The following is a 26,080-nucleotide window of genomic DNA, read 5'->3' on the forward strand; positions in this document are numbered from 1 at the left end:
ACACACACACGCATACATGCATACCACGCATGGACGCATGCACGCATTTTCAGTTTTGTATTAAGAGTATACTGCATTTTTACCTGGCTAACATATATGCCTGTGTGAATCCTAGCTGTGGCCAGGTCTGTGGGTATTCACACACAGATTCAGGGAGCTCAATGCAATCATACTGGACTGGTGCTTTCGGTGTTGAAGCTAAATTTAAGACACCCCCACATCATGTTCCATTATGTGGCTGGGCTACAGCTACCCTCACAATTCACTATAATTACACCCTAGGCTTATTTAATGTTTTTTTTTTGTTTTTTTTTCTTGCGGTCCAGATACGAAAGTGTTTTTCTGGCTTTTTTTAAATCCTCCCCCAGTCCTTTGTTCTGCCACTATTTTACATTTCTGCAGTATCTGATGACATGCTTTGACATCTGAATAGCACTCCGAGACATTCTGAGAGCTCGGCGTCTTCGGCACGGCAGCTGAATTGCAACGGTTTCTCAGCCAAGTGGCAGAATTCAGTCCAAGCCAGACCACAGTAATGAGGGGGCTGTTTTCTGTTTGAAGATCTGGGTGTAATGTGGTCATGCCCAGTGCAAGTAGCTTCATTTGTAGTCTCTGTATATAGGGCTAATCCCCATAGGTGTATTGTGTGCAATAGGGCTGTAACAATTAAACAAGGCCATAAAAAGAACTTCAAAGTGACTAATCATATAAGACAAAAAAAAAAAACTCTGTCAGGATGTGAAAATGTAGGGAAACAACTGACAATAAATTGAAGACACTTCCATTTCTAGAAATAGACGCTTCTGTTTCTGAAGTTACAATTTCTCTATAAATGTGCTCAGAAGAATCGAGCATTCCAGCATGTCTTCAGAAGGCTGGCAGATCGAATTTGAGGGCATTTACATCCACGACCTGTGTAGGAATTGCAGCCCCCTTTTATTTATATCTTAAAGGGATGTTTACATAGGGGGTGATATCCCGAGTTTGCCCATTGCCCAGATTAAGTGTTAGAGAGTTATTTTCTGATCTTCTACCCTATACACTACGGTGGCTTGGTGGAGCCTGGTTCACCAGCGTCACACTCTCCTGGAGTACAACTGTAGTGCACCTAAGATCACCCCTTGGCTTCGTGGTTAATCATTGGATAGTAAATAAAACCTGGGACAGTTCCCAGCGTTAAAGAATTCCACACTCTCCACCAAAGCCCCTTTGGTGATAAAAAAAAAAAAAAGTGCCAGAAGGAATGTGGGAAACGTAGTCTCTAATCCCCGCAGCTCTTTAGTGCTGAACTACAGGGGCCGCTAATTTGTGTGTCCTGTGAGGTGGGGGCCCGGGGGAGTGACCACCCGTGAACCGTATCAGTAGCCCCCTGAACCAGAGGAGACCTGCTGCGCGGCGACTCTGGCGGTTTGCGAGCGGCGCTGGGGTCAGTGGTCACGGATCAGCGGCGACCTCTCTGAACCTGCATGAGGTAGATCTTATCGGCCGGCCTTCACGCCCCTTGCTGCAATTATTCTTGCGCTTAGCCAACGAGCGACTTACACGACCCGCCATTTCATGGATCCGTACACTGCATTCTTGCAACTTGGTGTGTGCGTGTGTGTGTGTAGGCGTGCGGACTTGTGTGTTTCCTCATCTGTGCATGAGTACAAATCAAACTCTTTACAACTCGTCCAAATGTGCAACAAAAATGTTATGCTTGCATTTTGAAATCTCCGATCATCACTGAACAGAACAGAGTTTATTGGAATGAAGACAAACACCCTTTCTGCCATGTAATTACACCAAGTCTAAAGCCCTTAGACAGAACCAAACCAGTGTGTGAACATAACTGCAAATGTATTTCTGCATTCTGCGAATCAAAAAGGGCTTCAAATACAAATTCAAATGTTCAAATGCACTTCTGTAGCAGGGGATGAATTTTAGGCTGTGCATACTTGACACAGAAGCTCATATCAGAAACTAATGTGCAACACATTTAAAAACTGTGTGCACGCTCCCATGTGTATTTGTAGTGTGTGTACACGTGTGTACATGCTGGTGTATGTTTGTGTGTGTGTGTGTGTGTATGCAAGTCTGGATAAAACTGTGGCATCATCTTTATCAATATTTCTGAAGGAACAACGATGCCAATTATTTTAGATTCATTGGACTGTGCAGCAATAATAAGGCCTAATGTCCAGTTTCTTTCACAGGAATTATTTTCTCTCAACACGAGTTCCCTCTCAAAGACAGGGACCTCAGTAACTCAAACATATACGAGTCCAGAGGGTAGTTTACAGTTTGCTAATGTTCTTTCTTTCACTGGGGGTATGGCCGGGTGCAAACCGGGGCAAGACAGGCCAAGGAAATTGATCTCTGATTCAGAGTGGGCCTTCCTCCACTCCACTTGCTCCAGGTAATTGCCGTGGCGGAAGAAAAAGAAGAAGCCAGTGAATTTATATTGAGCAAAAACAGGTTTTAAACTCCGGCGTCTCCCTTTGGGGGGGGGGGGGGGGGGGGTGGCACACAGCTGGTTGGAAGGAGGGGAGAAGTCGAGCTATTTCAGATCTAGCCTGACATCCTCGGTGAGCGAAGACGTAACGATCACGCGGAGTTAATTACAAGGGTTAAGGAGGAGGCAATTACAGCACTTCGTCAGGAGCCTGTGAGTCAGTGACAGTGTTTGGCTTTTTTTAATTGCAGGTTTCTTATGCTCATCAGCTTGTATTTTCAGCGATGGCTTGAGAATAATACATGGGTGCGAGAGGAGGCCAGGATACATGCAGTCCCCCCTGTACCAGTGTTTAACGCACCGTTCTATTCGTGGACCCGATTGGGCCGAGGGCTGTAACAGCTCCTTTAGGGAAAACGAATAACCCCCCTTTCTAGCTCTAGCGAAGAGCTGACAGAAGCCACTGATGTTCTGACACAAGTATTTTAAAAAATGAAAGTTGAAATATATGATGTACATTTTTATTTATTTGTTGATTTAATGAAGGACTATAATCAAGTGCCCTTCAAAAATGCATTTATTAGAATATCAGTAGTCTATGTATATGTAATGAAATTACGTTGAATCTCTCTCTCTCACCTTTCTCCCCCCATTGTCTGCCTCTCTCTCTCTCTCACTCTCTCTCTCTAACACACACACACACAATGATTAATTATATGAACAAGGTACACTGATATTGTGAAAGTCAATGAGTGCTTACCTTAACGTAACTTTCGACAAGAGGGAACTATTTTATATGGAAACTTTACAATTAGTCAGTCCATCATGAATGACAGGTTTCACCATCCTGGAGTAACAGTGATTTCTTAATTATAATATGCCATTACAAGTGGTTATAAATTACTATTATTAGTATTACTCAAAATGATTTCCTCACCCATATCATGTCTATGTCACCAAGAGTATAGATTTAATGAATCCAAACCGTACTGATCACAAGCCGTAAATGCCAGTTTCTCTATATTGCTGCCTCGTAGGCTACATGATTATTTTTATCAAACCCTTTTCACTCCCTATTGTATTCATTCTTTGGAATGTCAAGTTTGAACCGGAAGCCCAGAGCGACAGCGCTGAGATCCAGCTCCTCGTATCATGAAGCTCGGTCAAGTCTCCCGTTCCTGCTGAGGTCAGCTAGGCCTACTGGAGCACACAAAATGGAGTCTAAATGAGCTAACTGCCGGTGTACAGTAAATCGGAATGACAGTGTGTCATGAGGTGGAGCCCAGATAACAGTGAAGGACGCGCATAAAACCGCTCTGCCTAAACCGACGCCCCGAGGGCAGGATTTTTTATCGCGCCTCTCATTAGGATGCATGAGGGAGGCTGATCTAATTCACATCAGTAATAAACCCATTAGGTGCTGTGCCCATATATCATCCTCCATGTCCCTCATCCCACCCTCATTACTGGTATTAGAGGAATATGTTTTTTCTTTATACGGGGACGACTAAATGTATTTTCCGAAATACCCTTCCCTCTGGCTGCCTTTCTTTCTGTCTGTCTATTTATCTTCCATTTGTCTCTACTATTTTTTTCAACTTTCTCCCACAATGTATTTTTATGTAGTCCTACGCAACTGACTTTGGAGGTGTGGTAAATCCCAAATGTATTAATATGAATATGTACCGTAAACAACCATAATCATTCTGATGAAAGTGACATATTTATATACTTTATTTAACGTTTTAAGGTTAAAATATTATTACTGTCGTGTACGGCTTTACGTAATGATGTGGAGAACATACAGCCCCATTAGAAAAGTTCTCAACAGCAAAAATCGGCAGTAGGTTTTAGCCATAGTAGCCTATGGTTCTGTTATTTATGCTCTGCTGGTTTCACAGTTTTAATTGAATGACATACTTTATTTCCTGTGGACAATAGTTGATTTTCCCTGGTGAGTGCAAACATTAACTGTACTGTTCTCGTCGCACAAATGAGAACGCTGCTATTTGTGGTCAGAGCAAAATTAAGAACTTCCAATTAGCTGTTTGCCTTGACGGACGGGTTTCCTATTTAGCCCTTTCTGCCCGCACAGTTCGCACTGTGGTTGAAAGGCATAGCCATGCATGCAGGGATACGCAAGGGGCCGAAGCTTTGTCTGTGTGGACGGAGCCGGTGTTTGAGCCGCTGCGCATTGTGAGGATGCCCCGTTTCCCTGCCAGCTCGTTATGTAAGAGGCACGGTGCCGGGGAATGCCCGGTCACCCACCGCAAACAACAGTGTGCCTGTATCACAAACGGAGACAACTTTACGTAAGCGTTCGATCGTGCTTCTGCCTAAATCACCCACAGACTGTTTCGATTTAGTTTTGTAGAATTTTAATCTCCGTGGGTACATTTAAGCCGTGGTCTCAACCGTCGTGAAAATCACAGGAGACCGTTTCTTTAACCTTTCCACCATACATAGCCTACCTGCGTGCTGGTCAAGCACAGTGCTCGTCAGCTGGTTGTAATTTGTCAATGTGGAAGATATTGGCTACAGTGTGTCTGAGCGATAATAAAACGTTTTTTAAAAGCTCCTGGGCCTATACCCTCGTGACTAATGCTCTGCAGGATGCCTCCTGTGGCTAGGGATTCTTGTTCAGCAGTGGTTCATCTGTTCATCTCAACGGTCAGCCCGTGACGGCCCGTTAACTACCAGCTCTTCATCCTCAGTCATCATCATCATCATCTTCACATAGTCAGTGCTCTCCCAGTATCACAGTAAAAAGTAAAATAATCTTTCTGTAGCCAAGTTTTCCCTTTCATTCATAAAATCTGTTCTTTTATTTTTGTTCTTTGAAACGCTTTTGTTGAGTTATTACGAGGCCTGTCATATCTGGTCCGGGATATATGTCAGCATTGACTACAAAGTGTCATTTTACCCCTGAAAGTTATACTTCCCTGACCCGAGACATCAAATCAGGACAAATAGCAGCAACTGGTTAAGGACTGATCATCAGTTGTACCTTAAATTTAAACATTATTTTAAAAATACATATATTATTCACTGTCAGGATTTATAGTTCACCTGAAGTTCACTAATGAACAGTTATTGTTTAAACCTCAGTGGAACCACTGCAGTCATTTGAAACACATTAGACTGTCGTGAATGAATCCATGGTGCTCAAACAAACAGAAACGCAGACTTATGTTCTGGCACTGGATTTGATGAACGGCATTCGGGGGAAAACCCAAGCAGATGTTTTTTTGTGTGCTTTTGGCTCTTGAAGACTGCATGTTTTTCTTCACCAGTTTCAAACTGAACTTCAAAAAATGAGTGACTAGTTTCTGTCTCTATCTGCTGAGAGATGAGCAATGTTTGTGTAGAACCTGGAATCTAGCACTTTTTCCCCCCAGTGTTAACAGGTAAACCGGATGGAACTGCATTATTTTGTTCATATAGTGGGGTGGGGCCTGGTTGCGCTGTCCTACCTAAGGCACACAGGTGCAGGAATTCCAGAGCTCCCAGGGGAACTCCGCTGTGTCTGGACTGTGGACTCATCTGACAGAGAGGAAGATTCATACACCCTGACTAAAGGACCTAACCTTTCACCTCTAACACAGCAATTAATCTGAAATGGCTTTGCAACCACGAATCGGGGAGTCAAGAGGTTGTAACTGGGTCACTTCAAAGTCTAATTCCTTCCCTAAATCCTTTCCTACTGAATGAGTCATGCATCTGATGCTGAAACTACTGTACAGTTGCAGCACAGTTTAAGGGGCTCAAGGCTGACTTTTATTTTTTATTTAGTGGCTCATTTACCTAAAGTGGAAATATCTAAGACCAACACAGGAAGTTCCTGCAAAGTTTGTCATATTACTTATGAATTCTGCTGAACAAACCATGTGAAGTTCTTTTTTTTTGCCATATGAGAATCCTGGAAGGTATTATAAGGTATTTAGTGAAGGGCAAGCTGACTGTTATTTTTTCATAACAGTGATACTCAATCACTTGTGGATTATGTGTGCTGACTCATTGAATACATTTTATAAATTATATTTTCCCTGTCACAGTTATTATAAACATTTATTTGTTTATGCTTTGCTCTAGGTTTCACATATATAACTCATACAGTATCTACATTCATAACAGAAATGTACTGGAAAAAGGGAGAAGCTTCATCTTTACCGATACAACAGCAGTGTTAAGCAGTGTCTGCCATGGTATTAAAACCTATACCTCTCAAATCAAGAGCTCAATGTACTAGCCTCTAACCACATTGCATTCCTGTTATGCAATAGATGCCCCATGAATCAGCAAGCATTCATTAACCAGGGCATTCAATATGTAAAAAAAATTTAAAAAATTTTTTGTTTCTCCTGCCAAAGTGAGGTAAATCCTACCTTGTACATATAAAAGGTATGTTAAATATACTGTACGTGTCGGAGCAGAGACCCGTGGGTCACGCAGCACACGCTAACGCATTCCTCCGTGTCAGATGTAAACACGCCTGGGGGACAGGCCCGAACACGCTTCCCCTGAGCCTCGGCTCAAACGCGGTAATCCAATCAGGCGCCGGTTGGTTTTCCATTCGCCAAATGACTTGCTTTGTTCCAAAAAAAAAAAAAAAAAATCAATTACGGATGGCATCTAGCAGATCTGACCCGTTGAACTTTGACCTTTTGGCTCTCTCCCTTTGAACCCGTGTCTCCCCGCAGACAACACCCTCACGTACCGCTAAGATAATTTGGGCATCGTTCCCAGAGAGTTCCTGAGAGTTTCTCTTGGTGCACAAGCTGGTTTTTTAAAAATATTCCTGGCTAGGCAAGTGTGTACATGCACCCCCCAAACACACAGGTTAGACAGGGCATGCTATATCATAAACGTTAGGCTGTTTGTGCCATCTTAGTCAGACACAGGAGATATGCTGATATTTCACGGGTAGGGTGTAAAATGGAGGTTGGAGGTGGGTAAAAAAAAACAACATTAAGTAAGTATGTGTGAGGGTTGCTAAAGAGATGGTCAGTGGCTTTCACATGCGTAACCAGGTCATCTGTCTCAAAATGGCCTCTGTTAGGTACGTAAAGCGTTTCAAGCACGGACACTCGCATTGCTCTGAATAAACAGACGCTTTGATTTTTCCAAAGTGGAGTGGAGTCTAGCCATGCCCCGCTCTTAAGAAACACAAAACTTAATTTCCTACCGGGTACTCATACCAGATGTTCTATTTGCTGGATAAACCTTTTTTAAAAATTTAATTACAGATGGCTGTGATCCTAAATAAGGTCATATCAGACCGTATGGAGAGAGTGATGAGCAGAACAGGTCTGTCTAGAAAACCTGGTAACAAGCATAATCCTTTTATAAGAAAAAAAAAACTGTAAAGCTGATTGGTTGCTCAAGTCATTTTGTTTTCATTGTGTCATTCAATGGAAAGGGGAAATAAAAGAAAGATTTTTTCTTGAAAATGCTTGACAAATTCAAAAGAATTTAAGGAAGCCACGCCTTGACGGTGGCTAGGCATGTGTTGCGTTGATGAGGATGTGACCGGCTTGTGCAGTTAGCATCAGCGCGGGAGGCTGTTTTTCATTTGTGCAGCGATGTGTTTACTGAGATTAATTATAATCGAACACGTGCACTCCTCGATGATACCGGGTGCCACCTCGGCTTCGTAAGCAAAGCACCGGCAGAACTCGATCAGCTAAAAGAGTGCTGAGCTCCTCTCGCTGGCTGCCCTCATCAGTTACGCGCATACGCCTTGCTGTAATTATAGATTTATTGTGCTTACGCAAGCGCGCTTCAGTGGCACAATGCAGCGGTTCTGCCGGGTGTCCATAATTGAAGGGGGGTGAAGGTAACATGACAATCCTGGGAAGAAGTGCAAGCAGACTTTCACAAGAACTTTGCATGATAATCTTGGGGATGTTATGAATTTATAAATAAAAAAAAGTATTAGAATTTTATTTTTGCAAGGCGAGCTGCAGTTAGTTTTTTTCTTTCTTATTTTTAACAAGCTTCCAACTTCTTTTGCTGAACTTGTGAAATCAGATACTCTCAGTTTCCATGCTCGCTCTATAAAAGTTGGACAGAATTTAAGCGGCTAGCAGGCTCATGCTCTTGTGGCCTGTGATAGTTTCAGTGTAGTATATCTTCATACACATGCACTGGGTCCCAATCCCCCTATGGTCACGGCATGCTTCGAAGATACTTCTGGTTAATTTCATTTTCTTGCGGTACTGTAGATTCGGGAAGGATAATGATGTAAATTATTTTCCTTTTAGAATTTGAGCCGTCCACAACGTAACTGTACAGCAACTGCACGGACGTGAGTTCATATGTGGCTATATCTGTGGGTTCAATGCCAAATTGTTTTGTTCCGCACTAGCCTCGGGCAAACGGATTGTCCACAGGAAAAAGGCTACACATATAAATGTGGGAGCCCTTAAGGAAGTGGAGACCAGGCAGTGTACACTTCTGGAGCATGCAGGGCACTGACGAAGAGCCTTGTTTAGCCTCTTTCCATCAGAGAGCATCACGTGACCTCCCCACCCATTCCCATTTCCTGTTTATGCAACATTAACTTGCTCCCCGTTTGCTGCTCGGCCCATGGAAATCGGGCCATTTCAATACACTGAGTCATGCTTTATGACTCAGTGTATTCAGTAGTACTGAAAGCTGTTGAGACTTTTGAAAATTAAATGTTGATCTTTCTTTAAAATGAGTGATTAAAAAATAACATTTATTTGTCCTAAATGAATACCAATGAAGAGGGGCAAAAAGAAACAGGACACATCCTAATCTTGATGATGATCAACAAAATTAAATGCTTGCATTATAAATGGTGTGGAAACCCCTCTTTGAGATGCCCTCTTCTGAAGTGGAGTCTGGATTCTGAGAATGTCTTTTTTTTGTAAAAAAAAAAAAAAAAAGGAAAAAAGAAAATCAATGCATGATTTAGGCCCTCAGTTTATGTTGGCAGCTGCTAAGATGACAGAGCACAAAGCATGAATGGCAAACGCTGGCAGGCAGTTCTGTTTGAGCGAAGATCCCACTCCCATTTAATAAGTACTGTTGTCCCGCCTGTTTATAAATACCATGACTCAGGCTGCGCTGTGGCTTGGCCTGGGCCTCACAAACAGCCCGTATACTTCGTTAAAACCTGTGAGAAGGCACAGGATCTAGCCTAAGTTGAGCAACGTTGGCTCCTGTGTATGTCTTTTTTTTGGAGTGCGCTCCTAGTCAAAGTGCCGCCGAGCGTACCTCGGATGGAACATCGACTGTGGTTTCTTGTTTCCGTGGCGAAAGAGCCGGGTTGCGTCAGTTCCTCAGATTGTGGCGATTGTTCCCCATTCCTGCAAGACGCCACGACCAACCGTGACTCCCATGCAGGAAGTGGAGCTGGTTATTTATGCTATTCTACGGCAGCCTCCACCACTTGCATCGTCGGTCAGCGTGATGAATGTGTTTATGACACCAACCTGCCCGTATCTGTTTGAATACTTTTACAACCCCGTAGGAATACTCTGTTCCGCTCCTCTCTACGGCTCCTTCAAACCTCCCCCTGCATAATTCTGAATTATGAGGTTGACATACTTCCCAAACCCGGCAGCCATATAAAGTAACGCCGAGCGCTCGTGCCTCTCATTGCAATGACGGTGTCATCGTTTGTGCCGTGACCTCACTGTAAAGTGAGACCCTGACATTTTAATCTCTGTGCTCTACCAGTGGCCTTAGCATACGCTGTTATGTATGCAGCAAAAGTTTTTTTTTTATCTCCCAAAAGGATATTTTCATATTAACATGCATATCTGTGGAGAGCGCTGATACTAGTGCATTTGTGTTATGCCATGCTGCATCAATTGTTGAGCAGGAGCTCTCAGGTGTCCCATTCCTCAGGTCTTTTTAAAAAATACCTGCATTTCTTACTGTTGTTCAGATCCACTAGGTTCCACTCCTATAGACTTGTTGGTATAACTTCTAAGAGAGACAATTGTACAGCGTGATTGTTCTTGATGGGACTTTTATTTCATTGTTTTCTGTCATACATCCTTGAATGTGAGGTCACTGTGAGGTCAGACACACCTAAAACTGTAACTGCAGATGAAATTTCCCCCACAGACTCTCTCAGGTTATTGGTAAACCTGAGGTGTTCATGCCCATCATGAGATGTTTTAAACATCTGAAGTCTGTCCAACAGGAGGGGCCTTCTGTAATTCCAGGGTTAAACCATACTCTGAGCTGGGCTGTTTTTGCACCGAAGACCAAATGGTGCATTGGACACAAAACAGCAAAAGTCAGTGTTCTAGAACGCCATTGCTTTCTATTACCAGTTGTGATTGTTGCATCAACATTAGAATGTTCAGTTAAGACCATTGTAATCACTTATTTGTAATCTTACACCTGAAATGGTTAAAGAAAAGAATGTGGAAATATGAGAAATTTGCATCAATCTATCATTGCGCTATTGGCTGTCTGGGTTTGGCCTTTTCAGTTGTGTTCCAAGTATTTGAACACAAGAGGTTTGATTTTTGGCCTCCATGGTTACCTCTTGTGGGTGGAGATTTGGACCCACACTCCAGCTGAGCTGTGGTCCATAGAAAGGTCAAGCAAGGCTGACAGCTCTGAGATAAACACTTCCATACTGAATGGACTGCTTTTCTATTGCAAAAAGCATTCAAAAACAGTCCTTTTTGGAGGGCCAACTTTGTAGATCCAAATTTGACATGTTTATAAAATAAAATGTGACCTATTTTCCTATGTTGCCATCTACTCGCTATTATTAAGCCTTCGCAGACTTGCGTAATATACTTTATCAGATCACAAAACGTATTTTTAAGGGACCCTTTTAAACTGGGGTAGAAAGGAAATTGGTATGGATTATGCATGTATTCTTTTGTGTGCGTGCGTGTGTGTGTGTGTGTGTGTGTGTATGCGTGTGCATGTGCCCGTGCATGTGGCATATGTCTGTCACCAACATATGCACACGATAAGCTGGCAATACCATTGACTTTCCATTGCTGCCTCATTGTCAAGTTATTATTTGCAGCCATTTGATTGGAGGCTTTTAAAGAGAATGGCAGGCCAATGAAAATTTGATGCCAAAATGGGTGAAGTGCCTGTGCAGCCACAGTGTTTAACCAGGGGCTCAGGGGATTGAGCTCAGGATGTAAGGCTATAGACTTTGGCTCAGGGCATCAGGACTCTGTGCTTTAATGATGGTGCGTCGGGCAGCCATTTTAACAGCCGTTAAACCTGGCTACTCTCTCTCAAGCTCATGGTGGTCAGCGCCATGCCCAGTATGAGATCTGTGGGCCCTGCTATCGCAGCAAAGGAACATCTGGTTCTGTTTAGACACGGTGCTTTAAAGAGCCCCTCCCTCGTTGTCATTCCTCTGCTGCTGTTCCTGCAGAGAGGAGAGCGCCTGTTGTTTTTTTTTTTTAATTTTTTTTTTTTTAAAGACAGTTACTGGGCGTCTCAGTTTAACCCTCCAGACACCCTGGCGTTGCGTTGTTGGCGATCTGTTGTCCTCCCCACCGGACGCTCGCGCTGGGTCTCCTTTGTGTCGGCGGTTTAATAAGCGGTTTATAACTGCCACTTTCAGCTGCCTGCTGAGACGGCCGTCACACTGACCCCAGCAAAAAAAACAACAACAAAAAAACTACCCTCTAATTAAAAAGTTGACTTTTGTCTTTTTTTTTTCAAAATTGTGTATGATTGAAAAGGATGAGCAGGTGGAGGCCTGTTTTATTTATGTCTTAGCTACTCTGCAGGGTGCACAGTAATGTTCACTTGGCGCTGTTTCAGAAGCAAAGGCCGCGCGTGCTGCGAATGTCGAATGTGCATTCGATTGGCCCAGTATTTGGAGTATTTGGACTTGTTATTTCACTATTTCGAAAGACCACTCTCTAAATATTTATGCTATTTAGCTTTTAGAAAGCGGTATGGCAGACCAGGAACTCGCCAAATGAGGGTCAAGCACCGTGTCCCAGTGGCAGCTGGAGCTCCAGTGTGGTCAGAGTGTCTGGGGTTCCCGAAACGAAACGGAGACAAACAGCTAAATCCAGCACGTTAGATAATACATCTAGTGTGCATCTAGGCTGTATTGACCAAACAGAGCAGAGCTCCAGTCTAGCTTGCTTCCTGGTGATGTTTATCAAGGGCCAAAAACAATATTCCTGATTATGATAAGGAAATGGATTTAGCGATCTTGGCCCAGAATGCATATAACTTATTCAATGCTGTTAAAAAAATGCAATGTGAAAAATTATATATATCATGAGGTGCAGGAATGCACCAATCTGAGTTTCATGGGAAATTACAATTATATCCACAGCTAAACACAGCTGAGGCTTATTTATGGTTTGCTTATAAAAGCTGTGCTGCACAGACAGTATGAATGAGCCACTATCAGGAACTGACCTCTAGGCTAATGCAGAGATCGTATTTACCTGAGCCAACACACAGATTGTCCATTAACCATCGCCCCTAGCGACAAATATGTACTGCAGTACCTAGACTGTCACACTACAGTTTTGGTTAGTTTGACCTGCAGTTTGGAAATGATATCCAAACCACAGTGCAGCTTGAGAGAGAAAAAGAGTTGTGTATTAGCTTTAAACAAATATTTCCACACGGGGACATCTGCACCGAATTTATGTGAGATTAGTACAGGTGAAAAGGTAGATTACTCATTTATTGTTTTGAAGTCACATCTGAATGTCACATCCTGGGTCTTGGGTTTAATACTGATCAGGACTTCACATGACATTACACACACACACACACACACACACACACGCGCAAAGTTTAGGATCATCCACTTGAGAACTTCATGAGAAACACAAAACTGAGCTTGCATAAAGTCAACAGGCACACACACACATACACACACACACACAGATATATAAAAGCAAAGGATTTCCCATGCTGAAATATTGTTGTATTTATGATAAGTAGTGTAAAGGAAGTCCTGATGTCAAACCTTTGTGAAACTTTTGAATCTAAAGAGATTTTTTTTGAAGATATTACCCCTTGATTTGTACATATAGTTTCTGTGCTTTTACAATAGGTATATGGAGAAGCTACGATAGAGGACTGTTGCTGTGCAACATGCATACCAAGCATGGCAATTGAATAAGCAGAATAACTCAGCTGCATCTTTAGGCCACCTCTGGGCAGCCATTAATGAACAAAATATAATTACTGAACTTACATGTAAGTGGGTTCCCCCCCTCCGTTGCACCATGAGAAAGAAGACTTTTATTGAATGGCGTAATTGCACTGAATATTGATTAGCCACAAGCTTGCGGTGAATGGCAGTGTTGTATAATGGTTAGGTAACCAAGTTTGTTAGAGTGTTACCCTTGAGCAAGGTGCTTAACTTGCATAAATTGAATTACTGCAATACATATCGACGTGCATAAACGAACTGCTTATTAAACCAAATAAGCTGTGCAAATTTCTCTGGAGAAGAGTGCCTGCTAAATTGGGTGAATGTAAATGTTGAGGAAATAATTTTTATTTTTTTTTACTTGTCATGTGTATGGTTTGAATTACCAGAAGGCATGAAAGTGGCTGGCTTTTTAAACCTTGTCCTTGATAATCCTGCAACCAACTGGTTTATCAGGGTTTTACACACAAACAGTACATCAGAGGTTCTTCATTCCCTTATAGAGACTCAAGCTCCCTGCAAACATGCTGTAACATCTATCAGCAGTGCAGGTTTATTCTTCAAAAAAAGAAAAATAAAATGCTCCCAGATAGATGTTCAAAGAACAAAAAACAGGGAGGAGTTAAAAGGAAGAAAGGAAGAAAAAAGCTCTGTGCTTTGATGCAAAAACCTCGATGAGGTCAGTGGTGAATGGATGGGATTTTGAAGCACAGTGAAAATCTGGACATCAAGAGATGAAGGACAGACGTATCCCATGGGGCACTGGGGCTTCAAGTTAATCATTCTCTGATCTCTGAGATGAAGAGAAACTGTGACAGTTTTGGGAATTTGTTTGAGCTTTAAAAAAAAAAAAGACATAGAAAAACAAATAGTGAATGTCTTTCTTGGACTGTTTAATATTTAAACAGTTTTGGCTGCTGTTGAACAATACTGTTTTTTCATTATATAGTCCAAGTGCCTTTTTTTCCAAATGAACAATGCAGTCATTTCCTAGTATACTTGGCTGTTATTTGTCCACAGAATGTAAACCAATATTTTTCTTAAGTTGACTCTCCACAAGTTCCCACACAATAGCACAGCTTTAAAAACAGTCATGAAAACAAAGTCTTTAAGTGTTTGATATAAAATAACGCGTAATATCCTGTTTTTATAGCTTCTTAATGTGTAGTTGCATACAATCTTGAATGCAAATCTTGTAATATAAGCAGCAGAGAGGCTTTTCTTTTCACTGAAAGGGTTAGAGAAGCATTATTTTTGCCTTGGTACTCCTTTCCTTTCTCTCAATGACGTTGGCAAGATGTTTGGGTGTGTGTGTGTGTGTGTGTGTGTGTGTGTGTCTGTGTGTCTGTGTGCGTGTGTGTGCATGTGTGTGTGGTTTGTGGCCAAAATGGTGCCCTCTAGAAACACTAGTCGCGCAATGGGGATGGGGGCTCTACTTAAAATGTTCTCTCTTCCCTAACTCCTAGTCATGGAATTAGGAAGCTTACTTCCAGAATGTTCTTTGATGGCCTGATTCCAGATGTAATAGGATTGTGCAAAGATGTAGGAAGTATGGGTGCGGGGGGTTTCAAAAAGGAGGATTTAAAAAAAAATAAAACAGCAAGAAGGGCCCATTCTTGGCTTATAAGCACTGGATATCTGACTGCCTCCTGGATCAGCAGCATCAGAGTTAGCAGCGAGAAGGTGGCTACGGTTGCAGACGACTGGCCATTCCATATTGGCTCTGGGAATTCATTCATTCCCATTTTTTAAAAAAGAAATGCTTTACCCAAACACCGGCACTGCTACCAAGGTCTTGTCTGGGGGGTTCAAAGAGCCACTTCTTGTGACATGGACGTACCAGAGAGCAGCGTGTGACCCCCCCGCCCCCCCCCCTGCCCTCAGCGCACGGAAACAGTGACTCACTTTGCGGGTGGGGGGGGGGGGGGTCCTAGAGGAAACTGCCCGGGCACCGAGCCAGTCCCACCTGTCAGACACCCGAATTCCTGATTCCGGAAAATTCTTCAGGAGTCATCAGAGATAGGTGGGAATCAGGAGCTCTGCCAGAAATGTCCAAATATCAGGGGGAGATGCGGCATTATAATCAATCACATTTGAGTTTCATGGCCGACATTAAGTTAAATTTACAATGCGATGTTTATGCTTAGATGCAAGGCTAAGACCACTGCATAGGGCTGGTCGTGGGTTTTGTCATGGCCAAATGAAAATTCACTGGCCGTGTGCATCTTCAAAATCTGTATCTTTGTGTTACTGGCAGTTTAGCACGAATGAAAAACACAACACAGTGCCATATGGGGCCAGTCTTCTTGCTCAGTCTTTTAGAACTTTTATCCATAGTGGGTGGCTTTCCCTAATGGCCTAGTCTCCTTAGCTAACCTGCTTCTGGGATTAAACCCTCCACAGCTGAGACATTAATGGCTCCCCAAAAAACTCCTTTGTAGGTCCTTTTCCCCTCTAATAAAAATGTCATAGATTTGCTTAAAGTGGAGACGGATGCATACGCTGATTAATTAAAGACCCCTCTTAAAATTCAAAAGAAGCTCAGTCGGGGGGGGGCGGTGATTAATTCACACTTCATCTACATCCCAGCATAGCTCTGAGGTTTTGAAATGGGATATGTATTCTGTGTGTTGTGTGTGTGTGTGGCGTGTGTGTGCGTGCGTAAGTGCATGTGCGTGTGTGTGTGTGTATGTATGTGTGTATGTGTGTGTATATTCAAAAAATATGCAGCTTCTATAAAGTCTGTCCTGTAATGGATTCTGTGGGTTTTAAGCCAGGGGTTTCCACAGCATTTATTGTTAAAATGATTTGTGAAATGCGCAACATATATACACTCGATCAATTAATTTTTTGATCGATTGAGTCTGCATTTGATATAAGATCATAAGCGCAGTAAGCATAGGCCACCCAATTGACCTCTGTATACAACAGAATTAATGGAAGTAATTTGGCACGAGGCTAACGTTTGGCGCAGTAATCATGGAGTAGCGATGTGGGCAGCTCCCCCTGCCCTGTAAAGGAGAATTCCCACTGAATCACCACTTCAAATGGCACTGTTTGCGCTCAGCTCGTGCGTTGTTTGCACGGCAAACCCGAAGGCCGTCGGTTTAGTTTCGGTGTTGTGACTGGAGCGGTCGATGTGTAGTCTCTCTATCTGAGTCAGCCGGGCGAATCGCCGTTTGGGTTGCTGTGACCCGACGGTTAACTCTGGCCGTCAGCCTGAGGGAATTAGGTGACAGGCGATTTGTGATTTGTGTTGTTATATAATACAACTCATAGGTGTCAGCTTCATAAAGGAAAGTTTAAATGAACTGAATGAACACTCATAGGTTCCAGCTACTATGCACATGGACTCCCTGGAGGCCTGACAAGAATGGAACTTAGATCAACAAGTAGCCTTGAAGAGCAAAACTGGCTGGAGCAGGAACCTTCTGAAAGACTGGGAACTTTCTCTCCACTCAGCCAGCTGATTTCACTAGTTCTACCCCCTGGCTGAAGAATCGTACTAATTAGCAAATCAAGGTGACTGGAACAAAATACTGGGGAGGGCTTTTACTTTCTGAACTTGAATTTTTCACTTATGTCTATAGCTGTTTACCATGTATCTAACCAGTGGATGCTGTGCTTTCAGTTTGAATCCTTTTCTAAATACTATACTATACTACACTGTACTGTACTAGTATTCTAGAATCCCTGTGCACACCCTGTGTGTTGGTCACACTTGAGAATCCAGGTAAAATACCTTATTAAGGGGATGATCTGCAATGCTCCATGCTCTATGCTTTTAGAGTGCTATGACTGTGACCTTGCAGTCTACAGCCCAGAGTCCGATCCACCACATCTTCCCTCTGTTGCCAGTTTCGGGTAATCAATTTGTGAACCCTGAAACTACAAACAGCTGCTTTTTCTCACTGAGAGTGAACCTTGACCTCTAGGCATAGGTCAGTGCAGAGCTTCCCGTGGACCCGTGGGAGGTCTATAGGTTATCTGCACACACTGTCGTGGGACTATGCGGTCAAACTGTGTTTGGCGGTGAGCAGGCCATAATGTGCTTTGAACGTAACATTGAAAAACGAATGTAAGTCTTTTTTCTTTCAATTCTGTTGCGCACACACACACACACACACACACACACACAAACACACGTGCACACACATACTCAATGGTGTTTTTTGTAAGTGTGTAAATAGTACCTCTTTGTTCCATTTAACGGCCAAAAGGATCAATCCTTCCGCATTAGGACTGAATCTGCGCTGCGCAGACACACTCAGCTCAGTATATCATCCACAAGGCCAGCCGTGGGAATTTTCTGCCGTGTTTGCGTAGGCTGGAATCAACAACAGGTGCTCGAGAAGTGCTTGGGGTGGTGGCTGCAGGGAGGGTTGGGGGGGGGCTGGTGGGGCCACATTGCTATAAGAAGATTCTTTAACCGCAAAAGCAATATGCCCTATGCGGGTCGAAACATGGAGAATGTGAGTGCTGCCTCTCTGATGTGGTATGCGGGCATTAAACATAGTCCCTTTTGGACAGCCAAGTTCGTAGATCGAAGTTTGACTAGTTCATAAAATAAAACCTATTTCCCGTGTTGCTATCTACTTACTATTAGGCCTATGTAGGCTAAGTGGACACTGACACACAGATGACAGATTGCGTGTATCTGAGTATGATTCCTTCACAGTAAAACACCTGACAGCATTCATCAAGGGCCCTGAAGATATATACAGTATACTGAAAGTGATGAACAGGGTAATGTGTTGCTATGTCACTGTAATATCTCCTAGCCCAAAAACATGACAATGTGCATTATTAAACATTATTTGATGATAGTAAATTAGAATTCACTGGCAGTTTAAAGCTGGCTGCCCTATTGACATAGTAATTAAAGGTAGGTTCCCATGAATCATACATTCTTTTGGAGCAAAACTCTTCAATTACCACACATTTTCTGAAATCCATCCGTGGGCTTGACATTCTAAATAAATCAAATTAAGTCCTTCTGCTACATAGCTCAGATTTGTCCAAAGCTCCTGCCAGAAAAACAGCAATGTTCCCCCCAAAAAAGCAGTATTTCATTTGTGAGGTAATTACACGTTGTTATTGATTTTCTTTGCTGACACCATTGCACTGGACGACTTACATAGCTTGCATTTATTTATATGTTATCCATTTTACACAGCTGCGTTATTTACTGAAGCAATTCAAGTTTCAAGCTCCAGGGTACAAGAGCAGCGTCCTTCCAACTGCCACTAGTGCTGGCGATTGAATGTCCTCTTTCAGGCCCCCTAAAACTCCTGAAACATAATGCAACAGTTCCACCTCACTTTAAGGACACTGAATAGACAGGGGGGGAAAAAACAATAAAACAGATGCACATTTCCTACAGTCTGAGAAGTGAGTAAACAGGGGAATCAGTTTTGTGAAGTGCTTTCTCTTTAACTAGTTCGAAGTCTGACAAAAATTTTAAATTTTCAAATGTTGACGTCTGCTCTCCACAGCGGGTTATAAACAGGCACTGCTCTCAGTTAAGGGGGAGTGAATGGTAGTTTAGAGCAGGCATTAGAGCAGGAGCCTAGAGTAGCAGTAACACACTGACACGCTCTCTGTGATGACACAGCAGATCACAATGCGAGCTTTAATTCGACGAGTTCAATGAGCAGTGAAATTATACTCATGATCACACGTGAGTTATAATTGTTTGACCATCTGGAAATGTGTGCAGCTTTCTGTCAGTTAGTTCCTCCATCTCATCATCCTTTAAGCTCCGTTTAAAAAAAAAAAAAAAAGGTTCTGTAAGAAAGGGTGGGACGGGAGTTTCCACTAAAAACCAAAGCGAAACAGCTTCATTGTTTTGTGCTCCTTGTGAATCACACCTCCTGCAATTCACAAGTCAGTTACAAATTCATGTCCATTTCATGCACTCAAGTGCACACACACACACACACACACACACACACACGCACCCATGCACGCAAACACGAACACACACACACACACACATACACACACAAACAGGCACATGTCTGCTTCAGCAGCTCCATCAACAATCAGATTAGATCCGATACTTTAAACAACCAAAGGTTCTGAATGAATAGTCCCTCTACAGGGGTGGGGGTGGGGATAGGGTAGGGAGAAGGCACTTCGCTCTTGGGTACAAGATGGCCAGCGCCTGGTGTGAAAGTTGGGATGTAGCCGCCCGTCCCCGTGGTTAATGGAGGACGCGGGGGGGGGGCACGTGGATGTGTTTAGCCCCGTGACCAGGCGTGCAGCGGGGGGGTCAGACATACCTCTCTCTGGCCTGATGCTCTATGCTCTGGGACCACTGCCCCTTAATGGGCCTCCGTGATTAATGACAGCAGAGAAGGGGCTCCCTCGTGGCACAGAGTCCACACTCTTATGACTGACAAAGAGAGGCAGGCTAATCCAATAGGCCATGAGCCCTGGGGAGTGGAGTGTCTTGGCGATGCCACTTAGGCGCAGCTTTTAAAATCTGATGCTGCTTCTACATAATGCTCCGCTAGTGCTTTTGTCGGCTGGGGGTGGGACGGGGAGGGGGGGGGCAGTAATTTTCTGTGTGCAGCAACCAGCAAACTGCTGATGAAGTCAAAAATGGGGAAGAGTTGTGCATCACCTTATGTGATAAATAATATCAGCAACTTGCCACAAATGAACGGGTACAAAACACTGGAATATGTCAGTGGAACAAAAAAAAATCTATTGTATGCTATTGTGAAAATACTGGAAATTGCACACGATTATGTCCTCCATGTTACCCACATTTTTTTAGATTCGCTGTGTGCACAGTAACACAACAGTCTATTCATGTTTCGCCCGCAAAAATTCATTTCCAGCTCTCTACCTGGTGTTGTGGCAACAAAAAGAGACAGATCTTTAATCCGTTTACAGTGTAATTGAATAAAAATCCTTTTATTATTTGTGTTCACGTGCAAATACCCAAGAACGAGGGCAAAGAGCGGTGACTTTGACATTGTATACCTAACTAATAACACCCGTGTGATGAAAACATCCCCAGACACACCGCCTTTTCTTACATTAAGCCCTTTTTTTATTTTTATCCCGCTCTCCGATGCTTGTTTTTATAATTGAGTTCAATCCTTTAATTTTTGCTCTGCATCACTGGAGAGCCTTCGAGCAAAGCCCACTGAGATCCGGCCGCACCTTATAATCAGCGGGAAGGAACAGAGCTCAGAGAGCAGTGGGGTGGAGGTGTGGCTGTTCGCTGTTCCTCTGTCCCCGCACGTACTTTAGCTCAACGAGGGGCAGTAAGGGGCAACTTCAGAAAGGTTATCGAGTCCCTGCAGGATGAGCGATCTGTCTGAACCAGATGTTCCTCTCCAAGGATACTGCAGCGGTACGTCACAGCTGCGCATTCACTGACCCCCTCCTCCTCCTCCCCCCCCCCCACCCCCACCTCCCCCGTGGGAGATGATGCAATAGGATGATGTAATAACACACGGCCAGCCAGACAGGCAGGCAGGGATCCTCCCTGTCATTTGCAGCTGGTTCCCCCGGGGTTCTGAGAGGAATGATGACATCGCTCAGAGAGACAGAGAGAGAGACAGTGAAAGAGTGAGAGAGAGAGAGAGAGAGAGGGTGAGAGAGAGAGAGGTGTTTGAAGGGCCTAAAGTGGGGATGGAATTGTTCAGAGACTGGGGTTCAGGGTTAGGGTGACCTGCCCGTGGACTGACTCCAGGACCTTGATGGAGTCTGACACATCGCACCCGGGGGCCAGGGAAAGCAACGGCGTAAGACCGGCTTTTTGTTTTTGAATACAAGAATGCCTGCTGCCATTTCCTCGTGACTATTCGACACAATAGAATATTGTATTCTGTGGCTGGAACACAGGCCCTTGCTTTTAAACTCGATTTTCCAAAGGCGAATGACAAATTTAATGTCTACAGTCGTGTTTTTGTGGCCTGTCTAGTCAAGAAAAGCTTTGTGACAGCATTCTAGTATTGATTCCGCTGACAGCCCAAATGCAGATGACATTTTGCTGATAAATAAACAAAAGCATGTATTTGGCACACAGTTCCAGCTGAATGTTATTTACATATAACTGAAACAGAGTCCTCACAGAAAACCTGCTTCTACTCAACAAGAAACAGTGCTATGAATACATTAGTAAAAATATGTAATATTACCACTGTATAAAAAGAACAAGACAACAAAAAACAAAGCCAGCAAGACCACATGAATGCTTGTCCACAGGAAAAAATATGCTTGTTTTGAACATTTTCTCATGTCTTCCAATTGGATGGCATTGATCATGTGGTAAGCCTAAAAAAAGAAATGCTATTGTGCTGGAGTGGGAAAACCCTTTCTATAGAACCACTGGTTTGAATTACAGGGCAATTTGAAGTGCCCTATGCAAAATGGTATCCTACATAAATGTATACACAGGAAGGAGCAGTGGCCTATCATTTTAGAAGCTTCAAGCAGTAAAGTAAAAAGGAAAACTGGTATTTAAGTATTCTAAATTGATTGTCATTCCCTGCCTATTTGCTATCCACACCATGTGAATACTGCGCAATTAAAATATCTTTCAAAAAAGATTTTTTTAAACCTGAATTGCATGGTCCTTGGACCGTTAATGGTAGCAGCAGCTAATATACTGATATATTTGCAAAAAATGCACGTGAGACACAGTTGAAATATAGTTGGATTTTGCCTATAAGAAATAGTGACCCTGTTTTTAAGGTCGTCATACATTTAAATCATTTTCATCTGGTGTTGAGAGTGACTAAAAGGCTGTGAAATATATGAGAAATGTTCTTTTTTCATACCCCCCCACCTGCAAACCTTGCGGCTCTGCCAATGTTCTGCACGCAGAGCATGAATAAAGGTTGTGTAGACGCACACAGAGCATGAATAAAGGTTGTGTAGAAGCACGCAGAGCAAACCCGTGTGGCAGCTCCTGGCCTAAGGGCCCGACTCTGCCCTTTTTTCCTGAGATTTCTAATTTAAGCACCGCTTTGTCTGTCTGTAACCCTGGAAAGAATAACAAAGGTCTGTGACTTACATGGCGGGACTTTGCGCTCCACGGAGCGTGTGAAAAGTTGGGGGGGGGGGGGCGTGTAAAGTCACGTGGCTGGAAAACAGGCCCTCGTTTTTCCAAAAACCCCAATACCTGTGATTTGGTGAAGGGGTCACCAAACGGCACAGCCCCGCCTCTCTCTCTCTTCCCTTGGAGGTTTTACACTGGAGTTTATCGTGCGTTTGCAGATTAAACGCTGCAGTGTATGACCGGGATGAGGTATGAAGGCGACGCTTTGGGAAGTGGAACAGAAGGTCCTGTGTTCAAATCCCCAGTGGGGCGTTGCCGTGGCACCCATGAGTTAAGGAAATTACTCCCCAGCAGGGGAGGGGCCCCGCTCTTTTTAAGAAGCCGCAGACGTGTTTTTGCAGGTCCCCGCGATAAACATGTCCCCTTATAGATGTCATTGTGTTGGTATTTATATAATGTAGCTTTTTTTGTGGTGTGCTGAACCAAACAGGATGGGTGCTTGCCGATGCCCGGAGACCTCACGGTAAACTCTAGAGATCATTCTGGAATGTGCATCAGCAACAGCTGTGGAGCAGACCTGCTGCTCTCATGGCTGAAACTCTATTAAACACAGTGTAATCAAATCTTTTCATTTTGCACACTGCAGCCTATCAAAGGTAAGCCTTGTCTATAATTTTGACCCGCAAATCCACCTTTCCATAGGAGAGCGTGTACTTATGACCTTTCCTCCGGAAAGGATGAGACCAAAAATACACTTTTATAAATATACAGCCACCCGCACTCTGCTGCAGAAGAACTTTTATCCTTCTAACTCCTTACTTTTCATTGTCATAAAAAGGGATGCTGAGATGAGCATTTTCTCGTTCTAAGCCGTCCTCTAAATCTCCCATTCAAGTGTCTTCAGGGTTAGCATAAGAGGTTTTTTTTCCCGTGAACAAAAATAGACTTGACACAAGGGGAAGCTAAATCCCAGGACCTTTCTTACTCTTTCAGGGTGTGAATTGTCATTCTGTTGCCTCTCTTTTTGTGCATTACCTCAGTTTTATCAGCCTTGCCCCTTTCCTTAAGGCGCCCGGCCCTCTCTTGAGGTCGACCACGCCTCTCCAAAAACGAACCGCACCTCTCCGAACCCACATGACCCCAGCTATCGCTGTGCACTGCAGGTGATACCTTTTGTTGCAATGAGAATGACACCTGGGTCTCAGAATCAGCAGTGAGGATCTCAGATGTTTGCATTTCCACAGAAGCCTCCGCCATTGCACAATCAGAGGTTGCTTACAGATAATTGCTGGCGGTGATGACAGTTTTCATAGCTCTGAATTTCAATCACTCACACACTCTCACAAGAGACACAAAATGAAGAAACAAGGAGGGGGTGGGGGGGGCATTCACATGTCAGAGCACTTCAACATAATGGATTTGTTTCGAGCAGCGGTAACCAACCCTGTAAATCCTGGAAATCTACCGTCCTGTAGGTTTTCACACCAACCCTAACAAAGCACACCTCATTCAACAGCTAAAGATCTGCATTGAGCTGCTAATTAGTACAGTCAAGTGTGCTAAATTAAGGTTGAAATGAAAACCTACAGGATGGTAGAGCTCCAGGAACAGGGTTTGCCACCACTGGCTTAGAGGTTTAAATGTTGGGTGAAATCGCTTTTGACACAAAGGTCACTTTTATTTGCCTGTCACATCGCGACACTCGTGCCACTCAATCTTCTCATAGCCATTCGGGACACAACATACAGAGAGCGGTGTGATGTCTTTGTGAGGACAGATTACCCGTCCGTACATCACGTACACCCCATCCTGTCGCGTACCCGCCCCATTACATTGCACACACACACACACACACACCCCATCCATCCCATCACACGAGCCAATAGCACTTAATCCTCAGCTGAAGAGTACAGGCAGCGTAGAGCAGCCATTGCGGCTCAAATGAGATGACACACGCGTGCAGGAATCCAGGTCAAACTGCACCTGCAAGCGTGCTGTTGTCACAGGATTTAGCCCTGTGCAATGCACAGAGCTGTAATTTAACACCAAATCCTCACCGGGGTGTTTGCGTTCTGAGAAGATTTTTAATTTTTATTTTATTTTTTATCTCGGTTGCTGAAGCTGCCAAGGTGAGTGAGGAGGGGCGGGGCATTTATTTTGTGTCCCACTTTGGGCCGTGCTGCGAGCCTTCATGCTTAAACCCAAACACTTAATGTATCAGAGAGAGATGTTCACTCTGGCCTTCATTCCATTTCCCCCATCTGCGTAAAAGCAATGGCCTTGTGTGTGTGTGTGTGTGTGTTTGTGTGTGTCTGTGTGTGTGCGTGTGTCTGTGCGTGCATGCGACTGTGTGTGTGTGTGTGTGCGTCTGTGCCTGTGTGTCTGAGTGCATGTGTGTGTGAATACATCTGTCTGCAGGAATTGTTTCTCTGTTACAAATTTGTGTTGACTGTACACAGATGGCTGTTTGTAGATGTGACAGAGACACCAGTATGTTGCATGTCCCGGAGCATACCTCTGATTAAAGAAACGCATGACATACATATACTCACCTTACCTAACCCCCTCCCCATCCACCCCCCTTCCCCCCAACTTTGAGGTTACACAGCTGGGCCAGGGGCCATTCAGACACTCCCCAATCAGCAAAGGTGAAACATTGTGGAATCGTATTAATGCTGTCGTAGCACATCCACCTCCTCCAGCAGCTAGGTCATCTGATCTGTTGATGCTCATATGTACAGAAGTGACCTACAGTCAGTAAATGGCAACATATTTAATTTACCTACAGAACCAGTGTTCTCAGCAGACGGTAAAAGCCTTTGAGATTACTTTTACTTTTTTTATATTCATATTGCAGATGCTTGAGTCCACAAGAACACCTAGTACAAACAGGCATGATAACAAGGTCAACAGACAGTGAACAAAACCATATATACTGCATTTCTGCTCTTATTCTGCCACCGCACAAGTAAATGAAATGGGAAGTGGGGATATTAAGCGCACAAACCCTCGGCACGTTCCTCTCAGTCTAGACAGTATTACAGTATTAAAAGTTTAAATAAAATTGATAAATAAATAAATTGTGATTTACTCTGGCTGTACTTGTAAAAACTTGACTTCAAAGTCTTCTGAGACCTGGAGGGATTTGACAACACGAATGCTGTTTTTTTTTTTTTTAGATAAGAATGTTCAGATCAGATCTCACCTGCTGAATGCAGAAAGCTGCCTGAGAGAATCCAGCCATTAGCTCAGTGTGGCATCATTCACTGAGAGCTCAAACACGTGCCGTCGCCCCTCCTCTATCAGGCACATACGTCATCCCCATTGGAGCTGCTCAGTATCCCACCGGCCCAAATCTGTCGGTTTTCCCCCTGCGCATTCAAACTCTGCTTCTCGTCAAGGCTCTCTCTGTCTTTAGCGTTATCTATAGCCGTGTGTGATAGGTAATGGTGTTATCTTCATACAGTCAGCC

The 26,080-nt window shown here is 43.6% G+C and overlaps 1 long non-coding RNA gene across 1 annotated transcript in view; it reads right to left on the bottom strand.

Annotated features, from left to right (window-relative positions):
• LOC135241713 (uncharacterized) overlaps nucleotides 1–25,839 on the bottom strand; it is a 28,036-nt gene extending 2,197 nt beyond the window's left edge. The window contains exon 1 of the long non-coding RNA XR_010326094.1: nucleotides 25,700–25,839. This is a non-coding gene — a long non-coding RNA (uncharacterized LOC135241713). The remainder of the gene's footprint in view (nucleotides 1–25,699) is intronic.
• Nucleotides 25,840–26,080: the final 241 nt, after the last annotated feature.

This window comes from Anguilla rostrata, chromosome 1 (assembly GCF_018555375.3).
Source record: "Anguilla rostrata isolate EN2019 chromosome 1, ASM1855537v3, whole genome shotgun sequence".
Taxonomy (NCBI): Eukaryota; Metazoa; Chordata; class Actinopteri; order Anguilliformes; family Anguillidae; genus Anguilla; species Anguilla rostrata.